Raw genomic sequence first — 24465 nt, 5'->3', positions numbered from 1 at the left:
CAACAAATTAACAAATGACAAAATGTCTGAGGTCTTAGGCCCTAGAAGCATACTTGCTACTGTTGTTTGGGTGAAATGACATATAGCCAAGCTGCTTTCTAAATATTTGTGTTTAAACACATAGACAAAGACTACTTCTGGCCTCAATCAGAGAAATCTCTTTTGCAATGAACAGTGGTAAATAAATAGATGTATGGCTGTTAAAGATGCCGAGAGTAAGTGGTGGTTGACAACTCAGCCATAGTAGCACGCTTATCTCACCTCCTCTGAGGCTTGGATATTATTATGGAAGACAGTACAAAGAAGATAAGAGGGAACATAGGGAGAAGAGTTGAGAAATGCTGCATCTGGGGCATGGCACAGTCAGTGCAGTAATGGTTTCACAACAGTGGTGGCTGACTACAGTGTGTCTACACAGGACTAGGCCTATAACAGTCGATATTAAATCTTACTGGGCTCTACCTCTCTCTGCCAAACCCTGACTGTTTTCTGTTGTTGTTCTGGGTGAGGAAGTCATTGTCCCCAGTCATATACAAACTTAGGAGCTCACCAGCCTTCAAAAAATAAAGACAGTTCAAAATCCATGGTCACACATAGGATCTTGGTTAAACTCAGTGGGTCTCAAAAGAACTTACTAAATGGGACTCCTTTTGCCTAAAAATTAAAGCTCAACAATTGACTTCCTAAAGCTAAAAAGTCTTCAGTACAGATAAGGAAATAGTTAGGCAAGTAACAGTCACAAAGAATGGGAAAGAATCTTTGCAGGCTTTACATCTGAGGGTATACTATCCAGTATAAGAAGTCAAAAGATAGAGTGTGAAGAAGCCAAACAAACTAATTAAAAAAATGGGCTATGGACCTGAACAGAGAGTTGTCAAAAGAAGAAATAAAACTTCTGATAAATACCTTTAAAATGGTTCATCATCCTTAGAAATTAGAGAAATGTAAATTAAATCAGCTTTGAAACTTCATCTGACCATAATCAGAAAGTATAAGATCAACAAAACATTATAAAACATAAGTTAATGATAAGATCATAGACATTAATAAACACTTAAAACTGAATAGTTGTGAACAGTCGAAGCAGAACTTTTTAACTAGGTAAGAAAGCTAAGTCTTGGTAAGTATGTCTCAGACAAAGGAAATATGAAAAGTAGTGAACCAAGCAAGCATTAACTCAAATAAGAAAAAAAAACAAATATAGGAGGGAGATGAAAAAAAAATCTAAGAGCAAAGTCCAGTGCAAGAAAAACTATTAGATAATAGAAAGCATCCTCAAAGCTCCAAGTTGCCTTTCTTTTTCCTTAGGCAACAAAAAATATTCTTAATTTCCAAAAATATGAGATTTCCTTGTCTAATTTTTACTGTTTTTACTATTTATGTTTTCTAATAGACTATCATATGATGTCGGCTACTTGTCAAAAATTCTTTGGATTTTGTTGTGATTTGTTCATGGCCTACTATCATGTCTTCTTTCAGAAGAGTTCTGTGTGCACTTCTTGTAAAGAATGTGTGTCCAGTCTGTGGAGCATGTCACCAGACCTGGTGTAGTAATTGTATTCTTCAAACTTTTAACTATTTATTGACTTGTTATGCATTTGATCTGTAACTAGGGATGAAAAGACAAAAATGTCCATTTGTGTTTTTTAATGTGTTTTATTTTCATAGCTATTGTATAGCTCCAGAATGTCTTTCTATATATTTCAAAGTCATAATCGGAGGAATACATGAATTTCTCACTTTTCCTCCCTAGTAGATTGAACATTTGTTGATTTGGCATTGTTCTCTTCATGTGTAATGCATGTCCTGATATTTTCTTTATAATAAACATGTTTTAAAAGGATCAACAAAATAACAGGTAACAAATGCTAGGTGTATTTGACAGTACAAAAATTATTCACTTTTTGGGGGACAACAAACTTGTGACATGAAGCCATTCTGAAAATCAGTGTGAAGAGTTCTCAAAAACTAAAAACAAATTTACCACATAGCTTAGCTAAGCCACTCTGGCATATCCCAAAAGAACTCTACATCTTACTTCACAGACACACATTCAGCAAGGTCCGTTCCTGCTCCAATCCTACTATCTAAGAAATAGAAACAACTTAAATGTCTTTTAATTAACAAGTGGATAACGAAAATGCAGTACTTTCCTGAAGTGAAATATTACCCTGCTGTAAGGAAATATGAAATTATGATGTTTTTATGTAAATAAATGAAACTAGAAAATATGTACTGAGTGAGGTAACTAGGACCCAGAGAGACAAATGCAACAAATTTCTCTCATCTGTAGCCCTCAGCTCCAAATCTTCAGATGAGAATATATAACCCATGGTAATCAGAGAAACTAAGAGAGTAAAAATGGATCTTGTAAGAAGAGGTACAGAAACAATACCAGTAAGATACAAGAGAAAGGAAGAGAAAATAGAACCATCAAAGGGAGGGTCTTTAATTGGGAATGGGAGAGAGAGGGTGATACACAAGGAAGAGGGAAACAGTATAAAGAACACTAAAGATGTTTGAGATATGGGTTCATTTTATTTTCTACTCACCTAAAATTACATATAATACATGTAGCTATAGAGGAGGGAAAGATGGAAGAAGTGAAGGAGGAAGGGAGGGAAGGAGGGGTGGAGGGAGGGAAGAAGAAAATAAATGAAGATATACCACTAGGAGTGATACTGTTCTAAAGCAGCAGACTATCTAACAAAATCTCCAGTGCCACATAGAAGAAAAAACTTCCTTTCATGCTGTTGTTTAAGAGAGTCAAAAAGACTCACAAAACCAATTTAGGCTATTACTGTTGCCCATGGTTGTTTCCTACAAGTTGAAGAAGCCCTATAACTGAAACACCACTCACTTCTGATATAAAACTCAAAAGATTTAAACTAGATATGTTAAAATCTGTTCTGTATCCAGGGCGCGTCTCAGTCCTTGGGCTTCCCACAGGTCAGGGAACCCTGATTGCTCTTCGAGCAGATGAGGGGGGGGGGACTTGATCAGGGGAGGGGGAGGGAAATGGGAAGCGGTTGTGGGGACGAGGCAGAAATCCTTAATAAATAAATAAATTTAAAAAAAAATCTGTTCTGTACTGAGAGTCAGCTTTCATAGTACCAGAAGGGAATGTCCAAACATCCAAATGGAAACAAGCAAGCAATATTCATACTCAGCTGTGATACCTAGGAATCCTATCAATGACCACCATGGGAAGACATCTCTAAAGTTTCAGTAGAGGCACTTATATCTCGGCAATAACCAGCAGCTGTCTAATTGGACTAAAGGTTCATTCAGAAAAAGGGAAATCGTGGTAGCTTAACCAGCTCTGGTGGCTGGTGAGATCATGGATTTAGAGGAGAACACATCACCACCATTTTGCTAAACCACAACTCACAAATGTGTTCTAAAGAATATTGTTATATTACAGAAAAGTTAGCATTCATCCCTCATCCTAGAAGCTTCTATTTTTTTTTTTTTTGCATCAGATGGAGCTTCACACAACTCTTAAATTGACATGCATCTAACCTAGGAAGTGAGAAGAGCTGTTTTTTGTTTAATAAGCCTACCTTTTCACTGAGTGCTTACTATGTGTTCTTAAACATATTACATTAAGCCTTTAAAACAAAACTACTTCCACAGAAATCTGAACCAGCATCCTCAGGGCTAGAGGCCCGTGTGCATGTCTAGTGGTCTGTTTTATAGTGGAAAGTATGAGGACTCAGACAGCATGTTGCTTTGGAAGATCAAATCCTTACAAAGTGTTGAATCTAATCTATAATTTCTAGCTTCAGAACTTAGCAGCTGATGCTCAGTAGCTATATTTTGAAATCTTCAAATTTAGGGCTAGCATCTAACATGTGATGTGCAGTCAGGAGACGAGAAAGCATGCTCTGGGTAGCTACATTTTGTACATAGTTGAAGGAAATGATGCTTTACTACTCGTTTCACCTGAGCAGATTCGGTGTGTAAATAAAACATTAAAATGAAGAAAATAATCCAAGTGCTTTGCTGCTGATGCAGTACTCGGGGTTCTGGAAGGCAGGCTGTGCACATCAGGATGGGGAGCAGACTGACAAAGAATGTGTGCACACAGACCCCTTAGCTCACCCTCACTCTCTTTGTTTTCTTACTTTGGTCGCAAATATTTAGACCCTTAGCAAATCCGTGAGTAATTTCTCCCACTAATATATGTCTTCCGATGTTTTTCAGTAAGATGTTACACACAAAATCCTGAATAGGAGATTAATATCATGTTCTTGCTTTGATTTCATACTCCCTTCCCCTCCCCCCCCCAAAAAAAACACTCAGTCAGTTGATAGATGAAAAGCAACTGTTTCGTTCTTTGATTCCATTTTACAAGGATTCAGAGAAGCTACCAGGATTTAAAGTCTCCCTTTGAAGTGAGAAGATTGGTTTTAGTCTTCCACTAGTGAATTTTCTTAAGTCACTGAGTGCTAATTCTCTTTTCTCCCATGATATTTGCATACTGCTATTGGATAAAGTTTTCCTGCAGAGAAGAACACACGTTTTCTCACCCCAGTGACAGAAAAGAGAAATTTCTTCCACATACAGCCTGGTGAAGCAATGGGTTTAACTGGGGTCATTTCCAGAGGATAAATGAAGGGTTAAAAACAACTATGCCACTGCAGAACAAAAACCTCTCCCCAGAATCGCAACTATCCACACAGTCTCAGAGAGGAGTGCATCCTCGAGTACTTTTGCCTCTTCGTTTCGGAATGATAATGAACCCAATATTATACGGTTTTCCTGCAAATCTTCAGAGCTGCCAAGAGTTTACGAAGGCAATGCCATGGCAGGCTCAGGAGACTTCACTGACAGCAATCACCTTAGGGAGATTTACCAAATGCTTCCCTGTTCATTGGGTGAAGAAGCAAAAGTGAAATTGATGATAAGATCAAACATATCCATTTGAATTTATTGAAGAATAAAGGCCTTTTCAGCTGCAGAGCCCACTGATGGGATGCTTTGCTCCTGTGGCTGTTATTGTTGTTGTTGTTGTTGTAGTTGTCATATTTACTTGGGGTGATTGCAAGATAAAATGGGCTTTGCCTTTAGAAAGTTGCTCATGGTTTCATGACTTGGAGGAAATAAATCTCCACCATTATTTCCTATTTATACATTCTGAGTGTGTATGGAGAAATGCTTTGAAGATACATGGTTCCGGTGAAGAACGAGCAGAGTGACCCAACCTTGACCTGTTAGCTCTTCAACTTTATCATTGTGGTAACTTTTCATTTTTCAACTTCTATTCTTCGAGGTGACATCACTGCTTGTTTTCTTTCACAGTATGCTTAGTGGAACTTCTGATCCCTGCATACGATATGTAAGCCATTTTGATCTGACCTTCATCTCATCCAGGACTACTCCTGTCACCCCAGGGGTTCCTTTCTCAAACTGACACTGTAGCTGCTATTTGTACTTCTGCTTGGCATCTCTGGCCAACCCTGACTGACTCTGCTTCAGAACCTCTGTGTTCCTACACCATGTTTCTGTAACAAATCATTTCTGCAAGCTAATTTGTATTAATTTTTTACTATGTCTCAACTGCTATCCAGTATGCATAGAATATTTTTTCTTCTAAATAATTATGGTAGGTTCATATTATTATCTCCATTTATAGACTCAGTAACTTTAAATACCTTCCTCAAGGTGCCACAAATAAGAAATATAACATAAATGTTATTTGAATACAGGTCTGATTCATTCTAGGTCCCTTGCTCCGACCAGATTTCTAAGTGTCACATTGCAATGAGCTGCTGGCTGCACTACAATGATCTAATATACAGAGTCCCTTTATTACAGTAGGGATACATCCCCCAGAGGAAATAGTGTAAGCTAAAATCATTACATCAGAAATGTTGCTGAATATCATTATCTAGAAACATGAGTCAGTATTATGCCACTCATGTCCAACATTAGGAACATTAAAATTCAAAATCTGAGTTACATTTTCTTCCTCTGAATGAGTATTGTATTCATGCCATGGTAAAGTTGACATTCTTGAAAAAATTAACTACTGTAAGGTAGGAATTTATAGTCATCCCTTATTAATTCCTGCTTTTTTCTAAGAGACTAGTAATATCTGTGTAATAAGAGCATCCTGAAAAATGCTATTACCAAGTTTGGAAGCTGTGACATCCACTACGCAGAATGTTCTGTTAACATGCATCCTCTTTTCTAATACGTGTTCTCCCTCTCCTCACCCGTTTCCTTCTCCCAAAAGCCTATCCTCAAGTTGCTGATTTTCCATGGCTCCTAATAGATTAAAGATGCTGTTTCTGTGCTCTTCCTTTTACATATTTTCCATATTCTAGTATGAAGGCTTTCTGATATAGGGGTATCAATTCATGCATTACAGCTGTGTGTGCTCTTGCATCTTTGTCACAGGCTTAAGTTTGCTTGCCTTCCTTTGTGTCACCGCTATCATTTGCATACCACTTTCCTTGATGTAGAAAATAGCAGTTGGAGGTTAGCCATCCTGCTGTTTCCTCTCTGCTAGTAAATTTGTCCAGCTTCCTCAGGAGCAAGCCTAACCCTTTTATGCTACTTCTACATGTGAGGAGAATAAAAGACTATTTCATTCGTAATTATTATTTCCAGGCTTTGCAGCATCTATCTGGAGCCTTTCTGATCCCATTGCTTCAGTTTCTAACCACCTAACTTATCCAAAGAAATTAATTAAGTCATTCATTTGGACCAATATCTTACTCCAGTCTTGTTAGAAACAAAAGAATGGTCATTTCCAGACCCGACCACCAAGGTACAGATGACTAGTGACTATTCAGTTTTAACTTTATCTATGCAAACCTTGTCCTAGAAGCACCTATGGCGATATGCCTACAAATTAAGTTATTATGATTTTAATGCCTTAGGCTTGATTCTTGGATTACCATTTCACACCAGAATTTATTTACCAACGTAAACATGCACATCTCAGAGTCCTTTCTTTATCAGGAAAGAGAGCAGCAAACCAATCTATATGGTTCCCATTGGCCTTAAAATCAGAACACATCAGGAGTGCCTTGTTAGATGAATTTATCAGCAGGGAAGCCTGCAGCTCATCAGCTTTCTGTTCCTCAAAAGTAGGCACTTACTGCAGTCAAGAGGAATTCTTCCTAAGCGTTTCTGGTCATGGGGATGTTTTCATTACTTTCAAAAAATGTCGGAATAAGACAAAAGAAAAGTTATCATATTTATTTTCCTTTCTAACATTTCATTTGAATTAAAGGCTCTCTTTAGATCTTGATCAATTTAGTTAATAAGTGAAAGTTACATGTTCTACTAAAATTAAAGCTAATAGTTCTGTTCATTGATCAAATAAATAATTATACAAACAATATATAGTAGGTTACATACAATTGTAGGGTAGATATTCAGAGCTCAAGGAGAAGACATTGAAGCTAATCTTACTGGAGCATATTGAGAATTTTGGATAAGAGACTAGAGGAAGCAGGGGTGTCTTCCTGGAAGTGTTCCAGAAGCCTTGACAGCAGCATATCATAGACGAAAACAAGACAGCCATGGAAATTGTCATCTATTATGCTTGAGAGCTTGTTTTAACTCTCAACAAACTTAAGTCTTTGCCATCTTCTTTTTCTATAAACATCCTTTCCCCTATTTTGTAGATAAGGTTATCTCATAACTTAAGTAACCTGACCACTTTTGTGGGTGAAAAGAAGAGTTGATGCCCAAAATTGAACTTCTTCCAGTCTTTATGTATTCTCTTAGATTGTGTCATCATTTAGACTTCGATTGAACTCTGGAGAGACATAATTGTGTGATTTTTTCAATATTTATTTTAATTGTAATTATATGTGTGGGGTTGGTAGGTGACATGAGGGTAGGTATTCCTGGAGGCCAGAAGAAGGTGTCAAATTCCCTGAAGCTGGAGGTACAAGCAGCTGTGAACAGCCTGAAATGAGTGCTGGGAATTGAACTTTGATCCTCTGCAAGCCTGTTTCTAACCATTGATACATCAGGCCATCCTCTAACTGAAAGAGAGTTTTTAATGTTGAAAATAGATTTTTCTCTCATACTATACACAGCAACCACTGTTTCCCCTCCGTCCACTCTTCCTACATTCCCTCTCTTCCAGGTCTACTCTCCCTTAGTTTCCCTTCAGAAAGGAGTAGGCCTCCAAGAGATAATGACCAAATAACACAAAACAAGACACAATAAGACAAGGTAAGAAATCCCCCCTATTGAGGCTGACCAAGGCAACCCAATAAAAGAGAGAGTCTCAAGGGCTGTCAAAAGAATCAGAGACACAGGCATTTCCACACTGAGGATTCCCACAAGAATAGAAAGGGAACAGCCAAAACATATGCACAAATGGCCTGGTGCAGACCTATACAGGCTCCATTCTTGCCACTTCAGTCTCTGAGCCCAGTGAGCCCTGCTTAGTGGATTTGGTGGAAAACATTCTTTGTTGCCTTTCAAAGGAATTTTCTAACATAAAGTGAGGAGAAAATTTCAGCTAAATAGACCAGAAAGTTTTAAACAAATGTATTTACAAAATATTATGGAAATTTTTGAGCAAAACTTGAATAATCATGAAATTATCCATAAAGATATAATCATGGAAATGTATTATGAATATTAACACTATATATTAAGACTTCTCCATCAATTCCCTTGTCGATTGGAAACTTTTTTTAAAAGAGGGACGGCTTTCTCTTGATACAGCATTTAAAAAGGAAGAAAGTCCATTGCCACACAAAAGCTAGGGTGTCACAAAGTATGGCAGCTGGGGAGAATTTTTCAGAAGACAGGAAACACAATAGAGAGGGAGAAGGGAAGAGAGAGTGTGTGAGAGAGAGATAAAGGCTTGTGCCTGGTGCTTAACGAAGTTAGGAGGGGTGTCAGATCCCCTGGGACTATAGATAAGGTCATTAGTGAGTTGTAAGGTGGATACTGAGAAACAAACCTAGGTCCACTGGCAGCATATACTCGTAACTACTTTTTAAATTGTTTTTATTGAGCTATATATTTTTCTCCACCCCTCCCTTTCTCAACCCTCCTCTTCTACCTGCTCCTATGGTCCCTGTGCTCCCAATTTACTCAAGAGATCTTGTCTTTTTCTACTTCCCGTGTACATTGGATCAACACATATCTCTCTTAGGGTCCTCATTATTGTCTAGATTCTCTGGGATTGTGAATTGTAGCTGGTTTTCTTTGCTTTATGTTGAAAAACCACTTATGAATGAGTAGATATAATATTTGTCTTTCTGGGTCTGGGTTACCTCACTCAATATGATTTTTCCTAGATCCATCCATTTTTTTCTGCTGTATAGTACTTCATTTTCCCTATCCATTCTTCAGTCGGAGCAATAAAAGGCTATATCAACAATCTACATTATTTTTAGAGTTACTAAGACTACTGTGAACAGCATTTCAAGAGCAGCTGTTTTTATGCCTGTTATTAAGGTATTGATTAGTTTGTGATTCCTGTCAAGAACACTGACAGCGCAAATGACATAACTTACATGCACACACACCCCACACACAACTTTCATACACACAAATCTATTTATCCACATGCACTTATATGTATTGTGCATACTTTTAGGTAAATATAAAATAATACAACTCCTTGAGGCCTTGTCAAATTACCTTGGTGTTATTTTTCTCAAAACCCTCCCTCTCTGTCTGTATTGGTCTCACTCCATCCTACCAATTGGAGAATCATCCTCCTTTTTTTGTTTCCCATTTCATATCTCCTGTATCCTGCCATATCTCTCTTAATTCAGCCCCTATGTGTATATAATTTGAAGGTATTATATCAATGCTTATGCCAAGAAAAAATGTGGAGGCAGGAAAAAAGTTTCTGTATGACAAAAAACTATCAGCAAAGCACACAAACAGCCCATATAATGAAGCAAGAGCCTTATCATCAATATTTAAGAAAGGAAGCTAATATCTATTATTTAAATGGACTATTGAAATTAAATACCAAGAAAATAGAAATGGCAATCAAAAAAGGTCTAATAAAATAAACAGACCATCTTCTAAAGAAGAAATGCTTGTAATAAATAACTTTTTTTAAGTCTTCAACATTCTTAGTCACAGAGAAATGTGAATTGAAATGGTTTGATGCCACCTCACTCTGACCAGAATGGCTATCACTAAGAAATTTGATTAAAAATATATTGGAGAGACTGATAGGAAAGAAGAACACTTATTTACTGTGGGTTTAAATACAAATTAATATAGTGATCATGGAAATCAGTCTGGTGGATCCTCAAAAAATTTGAAACTAGTACTATCATATTACCTAGCTATTCTGTGCCTGAATATATGGTAAAAAAAAAATCCTCCAGTTCTCACCATGGAGATACTTTATACATCCATGTTTGTTGTTGTTCTGTTTATTATAGCAAGTTAATAGAAACAACCTGGAAGTTAATCAGCAGACAAGCAGATGAAGGAAAGGTGGTATGTATTTTTAAATGGTATTTTTATTCACCTGTAAGAAAATGAAATCATTGAATTTGTAGGAAAATGGATGAACCTGAGAAGAAACATGATACTCAGCAGGATGACTCAAGCTCAAAAGGCAAAGAAGGAACAAAACAACTCATGCTGTCTCTTACATAAAACCCTATATCACTGAGGTAGGGAAGGAGACAAAAAGTCCTTCCCTAGCCAAGAAGCTATTTGCAATTTGCAATGATAGCTGATAGGAAAAGGGAAAAAAAATCTGTGTTCTCCAATGGAGTGTCACTGGGTCTATCAAAACCACTCCAGACAGGCCCTATGACCAGGAGCACTTGGCCAACACAAAACAGGCTCCTATTTGTTTGTTCCCTATACACCCTTTATTTCATTGTAGCAGTTTTTGTCTTATTGGGTTTTTATTTTGATTGATGCTTGTATTTGCTTTTGTTTTTGTTTTTGGAGAGTTGTTTTGCTAGACAGAAAGTACATGAAGTTGAACATGGGTTAGAAGATTGGAAGAAGATTGGGAGGAATTGAGTGAGGGGAAAGAATATGTTCAGATGTATTGTATGAAAAGCATTTTTAAATTAAAAATCCTAGCTGATACACACACACACACACACACACACACACACACGTATAAGTATACCATAAAATTTACAAAGTGGGGGCCAGAGAGATGGCTCGGTGGTTAATCGCTTTAGTGCTCTCTTTGAGGCCCCTGGTTTAGCTTCTAGCACCTACATCAGGTGTCCCAAACTGTCTGCAGACACCCTCTTCTGTTCTTCTTGAGTGCCTGCATACAATGGTGCGCATGCCAACACTGACCCCCCCACACACACACACATAAAGGAGTAAAACAAGTCTTTAAAATTTAAAGACGATGACATTAGGTGATGAGTTTTTTTCTACCTTCACCTCTATTTTACTGTTCTTTTTGTTTGTTTCTTTTCTCTCCCCCCAAGTGTGTGTGTGTGTGTGTGTGTGTGTGTGTGTGTGTGTGTGTGTGTGAAACTCCATTGCTTCACAATGGTCATGCTACAGTTAACTGAGATGTTTAGAGGTTGGGACTAGGTTAGTGCTTAAGGAGTTTTCATAACTTAACTGAAGCTTGTTTCTATTTGTCAATTACTCAGAATCAAACAATTGTATTAAAACACAGAAAGAGAAATGTCTCATGTTTTTTTCTCACATGCAGATAGATGTTAGTTTTGAACTTTTAGATACCTATGTTTTAACTGGAATACCCATAGAATTCAGAAAATTAGTAAGGAGACATGAGAGGAGAACTACATGGGAGAAACAGAACAAAGTGGTTCAAAGGTAAAGAAGAGAACAAGGAGGCTTAAATGAGATAGGAAATGAAAGAGTAGGGTAGAGAAGAAAATAGGGGCAGGGAAACTAACATTAAGGATATTTTGAAAAGTTGATATGGAAACTCACTTGTGGAGACCCAAAAATGTGAGCCTATTCCACTTTGTATGAAGGTGAGAAATTTTGAGTTTATTTTGCTCTCTCAAAATTGTTGATAACAAGTGTGGCTACAAACCCTAGCCTAGGGTGTGGTTACTTGCTGTTTGGACATTAAAATGGCCCAAAGAAGTAGATTAGAATGTTCCACCCTGACCAAGGGCCAGAGAATTTAAACATACTCCCGCTCCTTGTTTTGAAATAGGAGGTTTGACTTTGGAAGTGGCTGCCTGGAGTATACCTGGTCTAGGGTGTTTTCACCGCCCAAGCAGCAAATAACTCTCTCAAGAATTAATGGCTTGATGTTTCAAGTATCGGGGCAAATAACTATTCAGGTTGTCCTCTGTATCATGTTAAAGGGAGCCTGGGCACCTTCAGCTTGTGCTCCAGGGGTGCCTATGCACTCCTGGATCTCGTCCCGCCTGCCCAGTTTCTTCCTTTTGTCCCCGGATCATCGGGCTACCAGGTGACCCTGTTTAGGTACTGAGGAGTTCCATCTGGAAGGGCGACCCACCCAGAGCGGATCTCACCCCGCCTGCCAGGTTTTTTTCCTTTTGTCCCCGGATCATTGGGCTACCAGGCGGCCCTGTTTAGGTACTGAGGAGTTCCATCTGGACTGGTGAGTGTGTGCGATCCAGGGGTGGATTGACCAGGAAGAGACCACAACCCCCCCCCCCCCCCCCCGCCCCCCGCCCCAGCTCCTTCTGCAGGGCTGTCTTTCTTATACCCGATCGCGCCCCCCCCCCCCCCCCACTCAAGAGCCTGCCTTATCTGCTAGGTCCTTTGCTCAGGAACAGTTTTCTACTCCTACATTAAGGCTACCCACCCAGAGAGGTGAGTGCCTGCCTACCGTGCAGGCCTCAAGCCCCCCCCCCCCCAAAGGGAGCACCCACACCTTCAGCTTTTGCGGCAGGGTGTCATGTATTCTACTCGTCCCCGCCCTGCCCCCCAAGTGCTCCCTTTTGTCTGCGGGTCATTGGATTAACAGGCGTCTATGTTTTGGTGCTGAGAAGTTCCATCTGGACTGGACGGTTCCTGCTTCTACACTGAAGAGTTACAACCAGAGAGTCAGTCACAGCAAAGACTGGACCAAGACACCAGGCCTCTCCAGGCACCATTTGAAGGAAGAGATGGGAAGGCACCAAGGCAAGAATTCCTCCAACACCCTGAAAGGCAACATGACATCACCAGAATCCAGAGATTCCGAAATAAGAAGAATTGTACACCCTACTCTAGAAGAATTAGAAGAAATCGACCCAAAAGTGAATTATATGAAAATAATAGAAGACCTTAAACAGGAGGTGAAAAACTGCCATAAACAATTAGAGATCACGAACAAAAAGATAGAGGAAATGAATAAATCACTCAAAGATACCCAAGAAAAGCAAGAGAAACAATAAAAAAGCAATCAAACAGGTAAGGGAAGTGGTTCAAGACATGAAGAATGAAATGGAATTAATGAAGAAAACACAAACCGAGGGAAGGATGGAGATGGAAAATCTGGGTAAACGAACAGGAAATACAGAGACAAGTACTACCAACAGATTACAAGAGATAGAAGAAAGAATTTCAGACACTGAAGATACCATAGAGAAAATAAACACACTGATCAAAGAAAACAGCAAAGCCAACAAATTCTTATCACAAAACACTCAGGAAATCTGGGACACAATAAAAAGACCAAACCTAAGAATAATTGGGATAGAAGAAGGAGAAGAAGTACAGCTCAACGGTCCAGAAAATATATTTAATAAAATTATAGAAGAAAACTTTCCCAACCTAAAGAAGGATATTCCTTTGAAGGATCAAGAAGCATACAGAACACCGAATAGACTGGACCAAAAAAAACCATCTCCTCGCCATATAATAATCAAAACACAAAACATACAGAATAAAGAAAGAATATTAAGAACTGCAAAGGAAAAAGGCCAAGTTACTTATAAAGGTAAACCTATCAGACTTACACCTGATTTCTCTATGGAAACCATGAAAGCCAGAAGGTCCTGGATAGATGTACTGCAGAAACTAAGAGACCATGGATGCAAGCCCAGACTACTATACCCAGCCAAGCTTTCGTTCACTATAAATGGAGAAAACAATTTTTTCCAGGATAAAAACAAATTTAAACAGTACGTAGCCACAAATCCAGCCTTACAGAAAGTAATAGAAGGAAAATCACAAACCAAGGAGTCCAACAATAACCACAATAACTCAAACATCTAGAGACCCTTCACCAGCACAACTCAAAGAAAGGAAACACACAAACTCTACAACTATAAAAGTGACCGGAATTAACAACCACTGGTCATTAATATCACTTAATGTCAATGAGCTCAACTCACCTATAAAAAGGCACAGGCTAAGAGATTGCATACGAAAACAGGATCCAACATTCTGCTGTTTACAAGAAACACACCTTAACCACAAAGACAGGCACCTACTCAGAGTAAAGGGATGGGAAAAGGTTTATCAAGCAAATGGACCTAAGAAACAAGCAGGTGTGGCCATACTAATTTCTAACAAAGTTGACTTCAAACTCAAATCAATCAGAAGAGATGGAGAGGGACATTTTATACTCATAACAGGAACAATTAATCAGGATGAAGTCTCAATCCTGAATATCTATGCCCCTAATATAAAAGCACCCATGTACGTAAAAGAAACATTACTACTAGCCGGGCGGTGGTGACGCACGCCTTTAATCCCAGCACTCGGGAGGCAGAGGCAGGCAGATCTCTGTGAGTTTGAGACCAGCCTGGTCTACAAGAGCTAGTTCCAGGACAGGCTCCAAAACCACAGAGAAACCCTGTCTCGAAAAACCAAAAAAAAAAAAAAAAAAAAAAAACAAGAAACATTACTAAAACTCAAGGCTGCCATCAAACCGCACACACTAATAGTAGCAGACTTCAATACTCCTCTCTCACCAATGGACAGGTCAATCAGACAGAAACCTAACAGAGAAATTAGAGAATTAATGGAGGTAATGAATCAAATGGACTTAACAGATATCTATAAATTATTCCACCCAAAGAGGAAAGAATATACCTTCTTCTCTGCAGCTCATGGAACCTTCTCGAAAATTGACCACATACTTGGTAACAAAGCGAACTTACACAGTTACAAAAAAATATTCATAACCTCCTGTGTCTTATCAGATCACCATGGATTAAAGTTAGAATTCAACAACAATGGTACCCCCAGAAAGCCTACAAACTCATGGAAACTGAACAGTCAACTACTGAACCATACCTGGATTAAGGAAGAAATAAAGAAAGAAATTAAAGTCTTCCTCGAATTCAATGAAAATAAAGAAACAACCTACTCAAACTTATGGGACACTATGAAAGCAATCCTGAGAGGAAAGTACATAGCACTAAGTGCCCACTTGAAGAAAACAGAAAAAGCACACATTGGAGACTTAACAGCCCACCTGAAATCTCCAGAAAAAAAAGAAGCAGACTTACCTAAGAGGAGTAGAAGAATGGAAATAATCAAACTGAGGGCTGAAATCAACAAAATAGAAACACAGAAAACAATCCAAAGAATCAATGAAACAAAAAGCTGGTTCCTGGAGAAAATCAACAAGATTGATAAACCCCTATCCAAACTAATCAAACGGTAGAGAGAGAATATGCAAATTAATAGGATCAGAAATGAAAAGGGGGACATAACCACAGACACAGAGGAAATTCAGAAAATCGTTAGATCTTACTACAAAAGCCTGTATGCCACAAAACTGGAAAATGAAAAACAAATGGACACTTTTTTAGATAAATACCATATACCAAAGTTAAACTAGGACCAGGTGAACGAACTAAATAGACATGTTAGTCGCGAAGACTTAGAAGCTGTTATCAAAAAACTCCCTACCAGAAAAAGCCCAGAACCAGATGGTTTCAATGCGGAATTCTACCAGAACTTCCAAGAAGAGCTAATACCTATACTCCTTAATGTATTTCACAACATAGAAACAGAAGAGGCATTGCCAAATTCCTTTTATGAAGCTACAGTCACTCTGATACCAAAACCGCACAAAGTCTCAACCAAGAAAAAGAATTACAGGCCAATCTCACTCATGAATATCGACGCAAAAATCCTCAACAAAATACCGGCAAACCGTATCCAAGAATACATTAGGAAAATTATCCATTATGATCAAATAGGCTTCATTCCAGAGATGCGGGGCTGGTTCAACATACAAAAATCTATCAATGTAATCCATCATATAAATAAACTAAAAGAAAAAAACCATATGATCATTTCATTAGATGCTGAAAAAGCATTTGACAAAATCCAACATCCCTTTATGATAAAAGTATTGGAGAGATTAGGAATACAAGGGTCATACCTAAATACAATAAAAGCAATATACAGCAAGCCGACAGCTAACATCAAATTAAACGGAGAGAAACTCAAAGCCATCCCACTAAACTAAGGAACATGACAAGGCTGTCCACTCTCGCCATACCTCTTCAATATAGTGCTTGAAGTTCTAGCAATAGCAATAAGACAACATAATGGGATCAAGGGGATTCGAATTGGGAAGGGAGAAGTTAAACTTTTGTTATTTGCAGATGATATGATAGTCTACATAAGCGACCCCCAAAACTCCACCAAACAACTTTTACAGCTGATAAACACCTTTAGTAATGTGGCAGGATACAAGATCAACTCCAAAAAATCAGTCGCCTTCTTATACACAAAGGATATGGAAGCAGAGAGGGAAATCAGAGAAGCTTCACCTTTCACGATAGCCACAAACAACATAAAATATTTTGGGGTAACTCTAACCAAGGAAGTGAAAGATCTATTTGACAAGAAATTTAAGGCATTGAAGAAAGAAATTGAAGAGGATACCAGAAAATGGAAGAACCTGCCCTGCTCTTGGATTGGGAGGATCAACATAGTAAAAATGGCAATTCTACCAAAAGCAATTTATAGATTCAATGCAATCCCCATCAAGGTCCCATCAAAATTCTTCACAGATCTTGAGAGGACAATAATCAACTTTATATGGAAAAACAAAAAACCCAGGGTAGCCAAAACAATCCTATACAATAAAGGATCTTCTGGAGGCATTATCATCCCTGACTTCAAACTCTATTACAGACCTACAGTAATGAAAACAGTGTGGTACTGGCATAAAAACAGAGAAGTCGACCAATGGAATCGTATAGAAGACCCGGATTTTAACCCACAAACCTATGAACACCTCATTTTCGATAAAGGAGCTAAAAGTATACAATGGAAGAAAGAAAGCATCTTTAACAAATGGTGCTGGCACAACTGGATGTCAACCTGTAGAAGAATGAAAATAGACCCATATCTATCACCGTGCACAAAACTCAAGTCCAAATGGATTAAAGACCTCACTATCAGTCAGAACACATTGAACCTGATAGAAGAGAAAGTGGGAAGTACCCTACAACAGATGGGCACAGGAGATCGCTTCCTAGGTATAACCCCAGCAGCACTGACGTTAAGGGCAACATTGAATAAATGGGACCTTCTGAAACTGAGAAGCTTCTGTAAAGCAAAGGACACTGTCACTAAGACAAAAAGGCAACCTACTGACTGGGAGAAGATCTTCACCAACCCCACAACAGACAAAGGTCTGATCTCCAAAATATATAGAGAACTCAAGAAACTAGACTTTAAAATGCTAATTAACCCAATGAAAAAATGGGGCACTGAACTGAACAGAGAATTCTCAACAGAAGAAGTTCAAATGGCTAAAAGACACTTAAGGTCATGCTCAACCTCCTTAACAATCAGGGAAATGCAAATCAAAACAACTTTGAGATATCATCTTACACCTGTCAGAATGGCTAAAATCAAAAACACCAATGATAGCCTTTGCTGGAGAGGCTGTGGAGGAAGGGGTGCCCTCATCCATTGCCTGTGGGAATGCAAACTTGTGCAACCACTTTGGAAAGCAGTGTTTCGGTTTCTCAGGAAATTCGGGATCAACCTACCCCTGGACCCAGCAATACCACTCTTGGGAATATACCCAAGAGATGCCAGATCATATGACAAAAGCATTTGTTCATCTATGTTCATAGCAGTATTATTTGTAATAGCCAGATCTTGGAAACAACCTAGATGTCCTTCAATGGAAGAATGTATGAAGAAAGTGTGGAATATATACACAGTAGAGTACTACGCTGCGGTAAAAAACAATGACTTCTCGAATTTTGCATGCAAACGGATGAAAATAGAAAACACTATCCTGAGTGAGGATATCCTGAGTGAGGACCCAAAAAGATGAACATGGGATGTACTCACTCATAATTGGTTTCTAGCCATAAATAAGGGTCACGGAGTCTACAATTGGTGAATCTAAAGTAGGTAAATAAGAAGGTGAACCCAAGGAAAAACATACAGTTATCCTCTTGCCTATGGGAAGTAGACAAAATTGCCGGGGAGGAAAGTGGGATCTTGAGGGTGGGGTGGGATGGGGGTGAGGGGAGATGGGGAGAGAATAGTGAGAAGGGGAGGATGGGGGGAACTTGGGGAAACAGGATGATTGGGATAAAGGAAAGCTGGATAGGGGATCAGGGAAGCACAATTCTTAGTTAAGGGAGCCACCTTAGGGCTGGCAAGACACATGAACCTAGAGTGGCTCCTAGGAGCCCAAGGCGATGTCCCCAGTTAGTTCCTTGGGCAGATGAGGATAGGGAACCTGAAATGACCCTATCCTATAGCAATACTGACGAATATCCTGGATATCACCATAGAACCTTCATCTGGTGATGGATGGAGATAGAGACAGAGACCCACACTGGAACACTGAACTGAGCTCCCAAGGTCCCAATGAGGAATGGAAGGAGGGAGAAGATAAGCAAGGAAGTCAGGACCAAAAGGGGTGCACCCACCCACTGAGACAGTGGGGCTGATCTATTGGGAGCTCACCAAGGCCAGCTGGACTATGACTGAAAAAGCATGGGATAAAACCAGACTCTCTGAACATGGCGAACAATGAGGGATGATGAGAAGCCAAGGACAATGGCACGGGGTTTTGATCCTACTTCATGATCTGGCTTTGTGGGAGCCTAGCCAGTTTGGATGTTCACCTTCCTAGACATGGACGGAGTGGGGAGGACTTTGGACTTTCCACAGGGCAGGGAACCCTGACTGCTCTTTGGACTGGAGAGGGAGGGGGAGAAGAGTGCGGGGAGGGGAAGAAGGGTGGGAGGAGGGGGAGGGAAATAGGAGGCTGGGAGGAGGGGGAAATTTTTTTTTCCTTTTCTCAATAAAAAAAAATAGTTACATTACCTTAGTTGAACAATGTTTTCTTCTGTAAGACCTACTTCATGACTAGTAAACTGAACACTTACCAAGTTTCAAAAAAAAGAGATACCCTACTACTATTATCTTGCTAAATGTATGTAGACAAAAATGTCTAATGACTAAATGTTGTAACCATACATTTGTGCATTTTTGAAACTCTCATAAAATGTTTCTTTTTGCAGTAAAAGAAGATTAACAGAGACCCACAAGAGGTCAAGGGAGAAAACTGTTTTCTAGACACAACAATATGAGCTTCACAGTAGTTAGGACAGGATAGCATGCACACAACCTATGCAAGTTGATTCAAGACAAAATCACAACTAAGGGTGGGGAGAAGGGCACAAAGTCTCTACCTAAGCTAAGGTAGTACTGGCAGCTAATATCTGCTGGGATAGGGACACTTAGTGTTCTTTCAAGGAGTGGCCCCTGAGAGTTCAGCCTTGTTCCAGTGAAAGGTTTCATTTCTGAAAGGGTATAAGTAGCATAAACTATACTTAATGATTTAAACATAAAAATAAAGAAGAAACCATAAATTTGGGTAGGTGAAGAACAAAAGTGAATCTGAGAAGAGGTATATAAATATTACAAAAATAACTTGTACAAAATTCTCAAAGAACTAATAAAAATGAGAAAAAATATATCAACATCAAATAGTCTATGTTATACAAATAACCTGTAAAATTTGTTGTGTGATATTTCTATTTGTATGTAGAAAATAAAGCTTGCTTGGAGTTAGAGGGCAGAGTTAGTCACTAGCTGATCAAAGTTAGCCATAGAGGTTTGGAGGACTGGAGATAGATTGGAGAAGGAAATAATAAGGAGGAGCTAGGAGAGGATATTGGCCCTTTTTGGAGAAAAAAAATGGAAGAAGAAGGAAATTACTGTGGCTGGTCCCCTGCTTCTCTGATCTTCGGGTTCTTACCTCAATATCTGACTCACAACTTTTTATTGATAAAGAATAATTAGTTAAGACTTCCATAGTTTTCTCACCCAGATTTATATATAAATTCATATTAAAAATAAGAAATATCAGATAAATCTAAATTGGGTTAACCTGATTGGCAGTACTCCTCAAATGTAAAGATATCATGGGATATTAGGAAATATAGCAGAAGAAGCCAAGACTAGGATAGAAAAGAGAATTACAAAAGTATTAACTGCATCTGAAATGCAGACATTGGTAGATAAGTTTGCAAGACCTACTAAAGTTGTCAAGTGCTAAAGTAGTACCTCACAGTTCATGCCTTACCTTATATAACCAATTAGGTATACAATATGGTTGAATGAGAGAAATTGATGGGAATGATTTTTTCCCTGCTCTTAAAATGTAAAATTATTTAGAAATCAAAGTTTAAGAAACACTAATGCATTAACATTCCATTTCAAGGACAAATATCAGAGAGAGTAAACAAAAAGCACTTTTCAAAATCAGAGTCCACATGTTAAAAGTAAGTGAATTTTGAAAACAATAAACATAACAAGACATAAGGTTCTTTTATTATTGAATGAAGTGGATTGAAAAGAAAAATTACCAAAGACAAATAAGACCCTTTCTTAATGATAAATGTATCAATGTCAAAGCTTATATGTTTAGTAACTATGACTGTTTATTTAAAATGTTTCACAATAAATTTTATCAGTAACTTAGTGAAAATCATATATATATATATATATATATATATATATATATATGGAACACCTCAGTAATTTTTAAGTGTTTATAAGAACCAAGTACTCAAAAGAATTTGAAAACTTATGACTAGTCCAAAGGAGGCCCATAGGGTCACTGAAATTTTAGCAAAATTTTCAAAGGAATTGCTAAGAAAATCAGTGCAAAAAGTTACTACAACTTACTTAGCATGCAAAGTAAAATAAAAGGGTAGTCCTGTGTGGCTCATATTTGTCTATAAAAAGTAATATATATAAAATTTTTAGAAGTAAATGTTTTAAAATATGCAATATTAGAGTAAATAAAGCTTTCTAATGACATACAAACCATCCATCACAAAAGAAAATAAATGATAAATTTCTTCATCAAAATTAATTTTCTTCCATTTCAAAACTATCTTTACAAAAATGGGTCACTCAATGGAAGGAAGTTTTGCAATATTTATATTTTATTTTTAAGTGTATCTATATAATAAAAGAAATACACAAAACACTGTAGCTCAAGTCAGACAAAATCTCAATATGGAGAGTTGGGAGACACTAACCCTAAACATGGAGCTATTGTAACTGACAATTGCTGCAAGGGGAAGAGTCAGTTTTCTACAATAGTGTGGCCTTTGGGGCTGACAACCCTCCAGTGCAAGGCCATACATTCAGAAGACTGAAGGAACAGCAAGTTTTCTTGGTGGTTAAAAACAAGAGAGAAAAGAGCACACAAAACTGGCAGGGAAGTGGGGATGAATCTGGGAGAAGTAGAGGAGGGAATAAATATGAACAAACACACTGTATGAAAGTCTCAAAGAATGAATAAAAATGAGAAGACAAACCACAATTAAAATACATTGTATACACCTATAAAAATGAAATCATAGCCCATTAAAGTTAACAAAATATTTAATATCATTCTACAAATGAAGAAACACAAGTGTCTAGTAAGCACACCAAGATACTCCCAATCATCATTAGTCACTGGAGGAGAAAGGCAAACTAAAACAGTAATGAACAAAATCCACAGAATGACCAAATTAAAAAGATTTACATCAAGACTGGCAAGTAGAACTCTCATCTACTGCTGATGGGATCAGAGCATGGAACAGCCACTTTCAAAACCATTTGTGGACTTTGTAGAATTGATAAACATAAACCTAGCACATGAATCTGCAGCTCTACTCAGGTACTTTCATAAGAAAAATAAAAAAGACTAGCTATCCAAGACTTATACAAAGAAACTAATACTACCGTGATTCACAAAACTTTAAAACTGCAAGCAACTCAGTTGTCAATCAATTTCTGAGTGGTTATGCCAAATAGGACATTTTCATAATAAGGAATTCTACGCAGAGAAAAAAGACTGCTGATAGACATAAAAGCATGAAAGCCCAAAATAACTTTCTTGGGTAGAACACACAAAGGGTGCTTAAGGGTGCTTACTGCAGACAGCAGTGTACATTATTAAAAGAGTTTATTTACAATATTAAAAGGAAAAGGAAAACAAAAACAAACAGATCAATGAAAACAGAACAAAACACAACCCCCCCACCACACACACACACCAACAACAACAAAGAAAAACAATGCTTCTCTAGAACTGTAATCTGTGAATAGCAAAAGGAGACTTTGCAGCTGGCCAAAACAATGCAGTGAATCCTTTGGGTATGAGAGCAGCATTTGACTGTGGAAAAAATTTCAGGCAAGTACCAGTGTCAGACTCATTAGTTGGATACAGTGTGTTACATGTAATCTTAATATATATATAAAACTAACAGCTATTACAGATAGCCAGGATTAGAGTACTTTCTGAATAAGCATAAAGCCTAGGCCTGTTCCACAAGTGTCTGTAAATATAACATATATGTACATTCCTAGCCAACATTTTTTTACACACACTGTTTAAAGCTACAAATATATATTGTTCCTTCTTCAACTAACTCACCAAGTTAGCCTTGCTGTGTAAGTGCAAAGTGAATTAAATAGAATACCTTGACTATTTGTATTCTGAAACCAAAGAGCACACCACAATCAAACATGATGAGGCCTGATTAAGACGCCATGCTGAGAGAGGGCAGCTTACCTTTTCTTTTTCTGCATAATGTCAAAAATATGATTACAGCACTCTAAATATGATTCAGTGGTCTAAGCCCAATTTGGATACAGTTCTCTTACTTTTCTGCTAATTCGGAACTGTATAATATGAAATGGGGGTTATTTGATAAAGAACAGTCACATGGCAAAATGTATTAAATGCATTTAAACAAGAGTCCACTTAAACATTCATACTCAGACAAAATAATGTATCTAATATGAACTAATACTTATAACAAATTTATAATCTTTAATTATTAATGATTCTTTTAAAGAAAGTCTATTTCTCGTTAGTTTATCATTCTTTTGTTTGAACCTATACTTGCCTAGTAGTTGGGGACAACCTCGGAGTATAAACAATATTTTATCCAAGAAATCTTAGGAAGAAGGTAACTCGGAGTTCTCCTAGAGAGCCTCAAAGTGGTAGTAAGTAGTAGGAGAAAATTCACCTAGGAAGAAAAAGATGGCTCCCAATGTTAGCTCTGTGAACTTAGAGGAGGAAAAGCCTACCTCCCATCTCCCAACTCATGTGGGCCTGGTAAACATAGAGAAATGCCATATAAGACTGGAAGGCATAGTTTTCCTTTAGGTTGGGCTATTTTTCTTTTATTTCTTTTGTGTAACCAATGTAAATATCATATGGTTAAGCAAATTTTACATAATTACCGACTTACTGTCAATTTTGTGCTTTGCAATTGTGTTGTGAAATAATTTTTAACTAGGCAAAGATGTGTTACAATTGTTTATGCTGCAGAATATTGCTTTAACTGTGCAAAGGCTCTAACTGTGTAAAGGTGTGTTACATTTGTTTATACCACATTCGTTTAATTATGCAGAGTTGGGCTGCTGTTTCACCAGGCCGGCCTAAAGCACCTGATTAGTCTAATAAAAAGCTAAATGGCCAGGAGTTAGGCAGAAGAAGAATAGACAGGGCTGGTGGACAGAGAGAATAAGTAGGAGTAGAAATCTAGCCTTGAGGAGAGAAGAAGGAGAAGAGATTAAGGGAGAAAAAGAAGGACACCTAGAACCTAGGCAGCTGCAAGCCAGACATGAGAAGCACTGAAAGTAAGACATACAGAGGAAAGAAATGTAAAGACCCTAAAGCAAAATGTAGATGAAAAGAAACAGGTTAAGTTATAAGAGCTAGCAAGAAATAAGCCAAAGATAAGGCCTATCATTCCTAAGTAATCAGAAGTCCCAGTATCATGATTTGGGAGCTGGTTGGTTGTCCCAAAGAGAAAGGCTACTTACACAGTTTCTCTAAGTTCAAAGTATATCTTGACTGATTAAAAGAATTAATTCAAACCCACTTCCTCCAAACAAGGTCCAGAGAGCACTGTGAAAGGAGAAGAGAAAAAGTGAAAGAACTGGAGAATCAGGGGGAATTCTGAAAATAATATCTGGACATGACGTCCCTACTGTATTCAACTCAGAACAGGTGTGGGTACTTGCATACTATGAAGCCAAGCAAATTCTGGTATAGATGAGGTGCAAAATCTT

This window comes from Microtus oregoni, unplaced genomic scaffold, assembly GCF_018167655.1.
Source record: "Microtus oregoni isolate MIOR12 unplaced genomic scaffold, Mior012 000017F_ref0000208, whole genome shotgun sequence".
NCBI classification, from domain to species: domain Eukaryota; kingdom Metazoa; phylum Chordata; class Mammalia; order Rodentia; family Cricetidae; genus Microtus; species Microtus oregoni.
The sequence above is the reverse complement of the archived record's forward strand: the minus strand, read 5'-3'. Positions refer to the sequence as shown.